The following is a 9,733-nucleotide window of genomic DNA, read 5'->3' on the forward strand; positions in this document are numbered from 1 at the left end:
TATGATAACTCCCGTACAAATAAAATTAGTAAATATTGATGAATCAAATTAGAGGATCAAATGTGTGTTCATTAACGATACATAAATCGGATTTTTTGATAAAATTTGTATAAAAAAATTCAATTTACATGCACTAAAAGTCAGTTTATAATTTCAATACTCCTATTTCCATGTGTTACAGGTGAATATGCAATAAAACCTGAATTTGATCCTGTAACTAACGGCACAATTTTTAGAAAATAAAAAAAGAAACACCTGAACAGTAAGTAGAATGTTTGAAATGGGGTTCTAATTTATGGAGCCAAAAAGCCAACACATATTGTGCGAAGAGTCTTCGAGATTCCATTTACAAAGTGTCAACAGAAGCTATTGAAGATGACTATTTAAAGTAAAAAAAAAAAAAAATGCTAATAATTCATCAGAAGAATGTAGACTATGTATGTAGTGTTAAATACCATAAACAGCTGTACTATATCTATATACGTATAATTTTGTTTTATTACGCGTGTGAGTGGTTTTTACAATTGATCCAATTATGTTTAATTAATAATCTCTATATTACACGATGTTTTTGAAGTAACAAAATATAGTACTGACCCTTGTATTTACGTAACTGGGAGAAACATTGAGGTAAGAAAAGTAAATAAAAGTGGAACATTTTTTACCAATTTTTCCGTTAGTTGATACCTGGGTGCGAGTACACCTATACACAACATCTCTTGTAACATAGGCTCAAAGCTGATTAAGCAACCTAAATTATTAACTTGTATTGAAAATCATGATGTTTATGAAAATAGGTTTAGATAGTTTAATAGTTTATTTCGCATCCCAACAGTACAATGTATTTACATTAAAATCTGTACTATGTAATTACTAGTTATATTAGTATCTCAGTTGTTTCGGAAAACACAAATATAGCTTGGAGATTGAAAAGAAGATTAGCTTGTCATTACGGTTGCTAGATGCTATATTAATATCTTAGTTAGCTTTGTGTTTCGCAGATACAGTCATGTTTTCAACTTGCTAAAACAATTTCAAGTGATGCAAGTATGGGACAAAGTACAACATACCTATAGAAAACTATTATGAGGGCGGAAGACTTTCGAAACGTCGTACTCTACGCTTTTATCTCCACAACAGGCAGTTGCCGTCCATTCTACAAAGTTTTCATCAACTGTTACGGTTGTTGAAAAATGCCAAAATGTTTTGAAGCTAAAACAACCTTTGAAATAATTATTTCATGGTATGACAATATTTATATTTGTTAAAATAAATAATCATTAAATATATATTTAAAGAACATTTGGTACATACGTTTATCTCAGTACTTAACATTTCTTGGTTATTATAATACACGTCACAAACTCCTCGGAGCAGTTATGGTCCGTTTAATTTCTGGATTTGAAAGTATTTGAAGTTGTGGGAGTACGCCTGAATAAGTTATACTTAACAAAATAATGGAGGGTGGTTAAAATCTTGACTGATACTAAAACAATACCAGTATTTCGATTTGGAGTTACGTATTATAATAACTGTTGGTGAACTACGATGATATATGTACATTATCCTATCCTTTCTTTTCCGAAATTATGCAACTTTAACACAAACCACCTGAAAGGAAGCCGCAAACTACAAAACACCATGCACAGGAGAAATAAAGAAGGCAACTGAAACCGATGGCTTAGTGCAAAAATGCAGTTTACAGACAAACTTTAGATAAGTTAATAAAAAGTCTCCATTCTTGAAGATGATGTTCAGTACCTAATTCTTTCATTAATGCATCAACATTTGTACAAAAATACAATGTATCTTGCATGTTGTAATGAAAAACAAGACTAGGGTGGAGATTTCAGTAAATTCAACCTCTTGTTCCTGTAAACAAGAAACAAGATGTTTCTCATGCTGCTTTAATAGAGGCAAATCACGAACCAGTTAGGTCTTCTTGTGTGATAAAATGAGCTAATTTATGTTGTGGTGCCACAGGAATAGAATTATTGTTAGAAGAGACTGAAGAGGATTCATTATCTTCTTTACAGGATAACTCTTCTCTTTTTCTATTTAGTGGTAGATGTTGCAATGGAAGACAATCTCCATGAGGTACGGGTTTCATTGTAAATGCAATATATGGATATGTAATGCATTCTTTAGTTTTGCCTCAATATCCAGCAATATTAATTAAAACTAACAGCCGGTTAGATTATTTTTGGGTTCACGCCATATAGTGGAAACTGCAAATAACATGCTTGCTTTCTTCTTATTAAGCTGCTGTGAAGAACAACGTTCTTCTTTATCACCAAATGTAAAGCAAAATAGTTGTGGTGAGCTACTTTTACTTTGTTTGTGACGTTTACCTTCTGAAACTGTAGTATATATTCCACAAATGCGATACAGATTGTTTGAGTGATTTTTGGACTTTACTTGAACATTTCAAATTATTTTCTAAAAGATATAAAATAATTTATGTTTAAAGAAATAGAGTTTAAAAGGTTTGTGTTTGTTTTCTTATAGCAAAACCACTTCAAGCTATCTGCTGAGTCCACCGAGGAGGATTCACACTCCTGATTTTAGTATTGTAAATCCGTAGACTTACCGCTGTACCAGCGGGAGACAGTTTAAAAGATAAAAAATTACAGAATTTGATTATATCACAAGTATGAAGTGAGGAAGAAGATCGGGCTACTCTGTTTTGACTTCCCGTGGAGTGAGGCAAAGTGATCAACTGGATAATTGAGAGGCGGCTCTTGATTGATTAATTGTTTGGAATTAAGCACAAAGTCACACAGTGCTCTGCCCATCACGGATATCGAAACCGGTTTCTAGTGGTGTGAGTCAGCAGACATGCCGTTGTGTCACTGGGAGGCGGTGATAGGAGATTTGAACAGTAAATATAAAGATTATGTTGTATGTAATACTACTACGAAAAATGGTCTTTTACTAATAAATTTCCTTAATGATATAAATTCAATACTGTTAAATGACAATACGCCTACACGTTTTTGTAATGCAACAAATAATGTAATATACTTGCTGTATGTATTACATCAAATTAATTAAGTCTGTGTGTGCTTTCTTATAGCAAAGCCACATCGGGCTATCTGTTGAGTACACCGAGAGGAATTGAACCCCTGATTGTAGCTTTGTAAGTAGTAGACAACATATGGAAAGCACATTCAGGTCTAATAGAAGTGATTGAAGAGCGATGTAGATTATGTGGACTGTACATAAACATAAGAGACTGAAGTATAAACAAATACAGATGAATAACACTCAAAAATAAGATAAGGAATGAAATTAAACAGTTAAAACAAGATAGTTGGGACTCGTTCTGTGTTAAAGTAGATGAGTATGATGATTCACAACACCTCTGAAAAGATATTAAAAGCCACACACAAAACCTGTCCCACACTAATGTACGATAACAAGACCGCTTGCATAAGCATCCAAAAAAGTTGAAACACCTTCTCCACAAAATTCAAGGGAAGTCTGTATGTAACTTACATTTTAAACATCATTGATTCTGTACTTTCCTGATTAATAAAACAAACATACACTGACATTTTAACTACAATCATTCTTCATACTTTGAAGTTTTGACTCATTGCAATTAATTTGAATATACCTTTTCTTTCTTTTTCTCAGCGTGAAAAGTTATTTCTGGGAAACAAAGCTGTTTTAAAAACCATTATCACCTGATAATACCTTACATGCCAGGTGGTTAAGGCGATCGACTCACAATCTGAGGGTCGCAGATTTGAATTCCCGTCACACTAAATATGCTGGCCCTTTCAGCCGTGAGGGCGTTATAATGTTAAGGTTAATCCCACTATTCGTTGATACCAGAGTAGCTCAAGAATTAGCGGAGTGTAGTGATGAATAGCTGCCTTTCCTCTAGTCTTAGACTGCTGAAGTAGGGATGACTAGCGCAGATAACTCTCGTGTATCTTTGGCGCGAAATTCAAAATCAAACAAACAATACCTCACACAGTCAGTGTGAAACTATTAAACACTTATTTAAAATGCATGATGACTCTGATATGGACAAATATCACCTAAGTTAAGTATATAACCATACTGAACAAGATAAAACAATATTCACAACTATTTTTCCTGCACAGCCAAATTAACAAACACATAATACACAACACTTATGTTACAAATGAAATAACAACACAGGTTTTACTAGCAATAAGACAAACATTATTACTTGTTGAAGATGAATACAAGTCTTCTTACTATAAAAAAGAAAAAAGACCCAGCTATTACATGAATATTTCATGGTTTTGTTTGATCTCTGTAACATCAGAATACATCTTCGTCTCTTGGAAATATGCAAATATTCTGATGTTCTTAAAGGAAGGAAAACCAGCCAATAAACAATAGAGCTATAGACCAATCAGTTTGACCAGCTGTGTAGAAAATGCTCGAGAGAGTTATAAGTACTAGATTAAGTACATAGAAAGAAATTCGAAATTATATGAAGTACAAAACAGTTTAAGAAAATTTCAGCAAACTACTGTTTGTTTGAAGCTAAGCAAAAAGCTTCACGGTGGGCTATCTGTGCTCTGCCCACCACAGGTTTCTAAGCCTGTTTTATAGGTGTGTGAATCAGCAGACATGCCGCTGTGCCACTGGTGGACATTTAAATTGTGTGTGTGTGTTTTTTTTTATACAAAAGCCATATCGGGCTATCTGCTGTGTCCACCGAGGAGAATCAAACGCCTGATTTTAGTTTTTCAAATCCAATGACTTACAGCTGTCCCACCTGAGGGCAAACCACTGATAATTTAGTTAGGTTAACTAAAACGGTAATAAATAGTTTTAATAAAAGAGTGTGCATTATTGCATGCTTTCTCGAACTGGAGAACTTGTCGATGCAATTTCACATTAAGGTCTAAAAATACAGATGTGTGTGTGTGTGTTTTCTTATTACAAAGCCACATCGGGCTATCTGATGAGCCCACCAAGGGGAATCGAACCCCTGATTTTAGCGTTGTAAATCCGTAGACATACCGCTGTACTAGCAGGGGGCGAATACAGATGTTACAGATGGAACTATCACGAAAAAATATTCGCTGGTTGTTCAACTTGTTATATTATAAAAATTGTTCTATTTAACAGTATGTTAAAAAGGACACATACTCAAAGTATTTTATTTCTGGGACGGGTGTCCCTTAAGAAGTGGTAGTGTATGTGAGTGATATGCCACTAACTGATACAAATTCCTGTTTTGCTAATTTGGGGACGGCTAGCACATGTAGCCCTTGTGTAGTTTTGCGCAAAATTCAAAAACAAACAGTTAAAAAGCACAAATAAACAAGAAAATCCAGGTACTACATATGATAGTGAAGCCTTTTTAGGGAGTATAAACCCACTCATCACTAACATACATCAGTTCTATTCGGTATCCAAAGATCAATAACACATAGTTTTATCACAAAAAGTCAACGTTATGTAGTGTTTCGTTCACAGAATTTTCAAAAATACTAATCTGTTCTTCATTATAACAGATATGTTTTGATCAGTTGTAAAAATTAGAAGGATGAAAGGTTGTATACTATGAAAAATTAAAACGAATTTTTCTCTTTTTTTTTGTAAAATTAAAACTTGACATCATTAAAAAAATTTTCTTGGATAGATAATTGTTATTTTAATACTAAAAATATTTACATATTGTACGTGTATTAAATAGTGTATAAAAACTTTATATGTCTTAAATATTCCATTGATATAAGATATTAACAAACAATAAGAGATAAGATGCTTAGTGTTACCAGATTTCCAGAGTGAAAACATAAGGTATTTTTTCACATAAGGGGACATTATTATAAAGTCCCTGAAACAGTTTAAATTACAATAACACACACTTTTAACATTGGCTAACTAATTTGATGTTTACAGCATCGCGCTTTAAAATCACAGACAAATACAACTTGTCAAAAGCTTATAGAGTTCAAAAATAAAAATTAAATAAATAAATAAAAGAGACTCTCAAGTTGTTTTAAACCAACTCATAAAAATAATGTTGCTTCTTTGTTGTTGTTGTTTTCTTTTTTTTTGACAGGTTAAGCTAAGTAAACAGAAATATTGTTTTTTAGGCGATTCTCCAAGTAAAATTTTAAAAAAGCCGTTTCGAATGACAAGCCGTACGTATCAAACACACACTGATGTAGATAGAGACTAAAAATATTTAAAACTTTTACTCTTTCTGATCGGGATAAAAAGGAGGATTAAAAACTGAGATGATCTACGTTTTTACTGAGACGTCTGATAACCCTAAAGTTGCTCGATAATTACAATAGTTGTCAGATTTTAATGTCGGTATTTAATATTTCTTAATTTATGCGTTTTATTTCAGAAATGCAATATATTTTTCAAATTTTTATAGCATTTATCACCTTTTTTAGGATAGTAGGCCCTAAACACGAACCCTTGTGAAGAATATTTTAAATAGTGGTCCTAATATGCGAGATCAAAACTAGTTTGGTTTGGTTTTTGGAATTTCGCACAAAGCTACTCGAAGGCTATCTGTGCTAGCCGTCCCTAATTTAGCAGTGTAAGACAAGAGGGAAGGCAGCTAGTCATCACCACCCACCGCCAACTCTTGGGCTACTCTTTTACCAACGAAAAGTGGGATTAACCGACACATTATAACGCACCCACGGCTGGGAGGGCGAGCATGTTTGGCGCGATGCGGGCGCGAACCCGCGACCCTCGGATCACGAGTCGCGCGCCTTACGTGCTTGGCCATGCCGGGCCCAATCAAAACTAATACGTGTGCAAACTATTGTAACGTATTATAATTTAACTCAAAAAAGTCTGCGATTTATTACGTTACATATTACGATTTCAAATAGCTGGAAATTTTAATTTAGAAATTAACTGAATTTCGATATGTATCAAGTTTTCGATATCTGCCAGTGAGGTTGATACACACAATTTTCTTTCTTAAGATAAACATTTTATTATACGAACAACAATACAATTTATTAATAACGGTTAATAAAGTTAATCGTTGATATACACATTTTACAAACTTACAAACTATAATGAAACTTTTATTTGGTCTAGAACTGAATATTTTATCTACGGTCCAGGTCCGCGACCAACAAATTAATTCTGAGTTGATGTTGTTACATTTCGCTTGTGCAAGCTAGCTTGGTTGGCCTCACGCCGCTTACAAGCTAATTTTTTAACTACAAGAATATTTAATGTCCTCGCAGAAATATTAACGTCAAAAGCTATTCACTGAGCTGTGTAATATTCGAAATCTATACACGTTTCTGGTCAAATATCTGTAGTTTTCCGATTAATAAGCATTTGTCACAATCATAGCCTCAGAGACTTATAATATACCGAATGTAGCGATCAAAAAGTATTATATTCTGTCTCTCGGGGCGTCGGTTTATATATTTATTAGGCAAAATTCTCGAATGTTCAACAATATTCGAAGACACGCTAGTATTTTCGTAAAACATATATTGGTGATTCTTGCTCTCTAGAATCTTCTACAAATTTAGAAAACAGTCAGGAATTGCGCAATACTTATTCGACAATATACGTCACATCTATCAAACTGAAACAAACGCAGATATGAAAATAAATGAATAACAGTAAATCTATTAAACTTGGTCTCGTAGGGATGGGGATATACCTCTATAACAGTCTAAAACTGACATGCTACTACAACTATGGTTCAACAACAAAAACACAACTTATTCACAATAACCACAGTTAATAAAGAAATGCCTGGCCAGGACCTCACACCAGTATTAATAAACAATTTACCATAAATATAAATAAATAAATAATAATAAAGTCAGGATTGGTTTGATTTGAATTTCGCACATAGTTACACGAGAGTTATCTGCTCTAGCCATCTCCAATTTAGCAGTGAAAAACTAAAGGGAAAGCAGCTTGTCATCACCACCCACTGGCAATGCTTGAACTAATCTATTATCAACGAATAGTGGGATTAACCATAACATAATAACGCTCCCACGGCTGAAAGAGTGACCTTGTTTGTTGGAACGGGGATTTGACCCATACTCCTTAGTTTGTTGGTCAAGCGCCCCAACCACCTGGACATGCCGTGCACGGAAGCAGGAAAAATAAATAGAAAAGAAAACCTGATTAAAAAAAATATACAGCAACTAAAATATTCAAACAATACCTTTCACTGTTGACTGGCCCCTCAATGGCACAGTGGTATGTCTGCGGACTTACAATGCTAAAAACCGGGTTTCGACATCCCTAGTGGATAGAGCGCAGATATCCCTTTGCGTAGCTTTGTGCTTAATTAAAAAGCAACAACACTGTTGAGTGACAAACAGCAGTAAATGTACCCTTCAATAACTACTTCGTGATTCTCTCTCTTAGTGAAGCTTCTAGCATGGTGTTTATCCACAGAGTAGATCACGAGAGTACATACTCCTCTGTTACTTTAATAGTATCTGTACATCACAACTAGTGTAGCTTGTGTCAATTTCATCATTCACAGATATTTACTTAAAATATAAATGATTATGTCGAAGATGAGTTAACGTTTGAATGCAACTAAAACGCTTCAACTAATTATAAACGATAAACGAACGATAAACACAAACACAATCACAAAAAAACATTGAATTTTCTATCGCACAACTCTCTTCTTTTTACGGTGTATAAATGAAATATGCCACGTGCAGACTCAGAAACATTGTATTTCATCTAAATTCGCAGATATTATAGCAATCTGGAAATATCCCTCAGACACACCTTTAGGAATGTGCAACTTCTCTTAAACCAAATAGAAAAATGATGCAATAAACGATATGTCAAAATAAATACACAAGAAAGTAAAATAATACAATCCACTTTACCAGATTACCAAACTCCACAAACAGCTAATAAAATTATTCCTCTAAGATACTCTGCTTCAAATTAGTTGTGTCAGCTAAATTCCTTGATCTCATTTACGATATGAGGTTAACACAGATGAAATGCATCAACGATTTCAAAAATAAAATTAGAAAAAAAGAAGTTTAACTATCAACACCAGAGGTACATTGCCAGATAATATTTTAGCATTTATTAAACTTACATCAGGCCTGTAAATGAACATGCCATCAGAAAGTGCTTCATTATTTCAAGTAGTGATTATGTAAAAGAAAAATTAGGTTTCAACATTCTGTGTAGGTTTCGGCTGGGTGAATATGGTAATAAATGCTGATACATTTCTTTTCACGTACAAATATTAAAACAGAGGAAACGTGGCATTCAGCAATCGGAGAGATGTCTCATTTCTGTAGTTAATATTTTGGCATTTTACTACACATTTCAGCCTGCCACTGGGAACCTGAGAATGGCATTTAACTATGTAAAACTAGCAAGGCTGACGTTGAAACCATAAAAATGTATGGTTTTGTATATATATACACGTGACATTTCTTGATCACACTGTTGGTAGAAACAAAGTATTGCCTAATATTAAGTAGTTTACAAGAGTCAACTTAGCATTTTATAGGTTCTGTATTATATTACTAACTTTTTGTGGTCAACTTCCCAAAGGTAATTATTTCGCATTTTATATGAACTGAAGATTATTGTCAAGCAAGTTGGTCATTAATATGTAGTTTAGATAAGACTCCAATGTTAGATAACATTATCCATTCATCCTGAATATTGATATTGGTAATAACGAAATTGTAGTGCTGTTATCACAGAGGTGGGTGGTTATGGAACAATGTGATATTAT

Source organism: Tachypleus tridentatus, chromosome 13 (assembly GCF_004210375.1).
Source record: "Tachypleus tridentatus isolate NWPU-2018 chromosome 13, ASM421037v1, whole genome shotgun sequence".
In the NCBI taxonomy this organism is placed as follows: domain Eukaryota; kingdom Metazoa; phylum Arthropoda; class Merostomata; order Xiphosura; family Limulidae; genus Tachypleus; species Tachypleus tridentatus.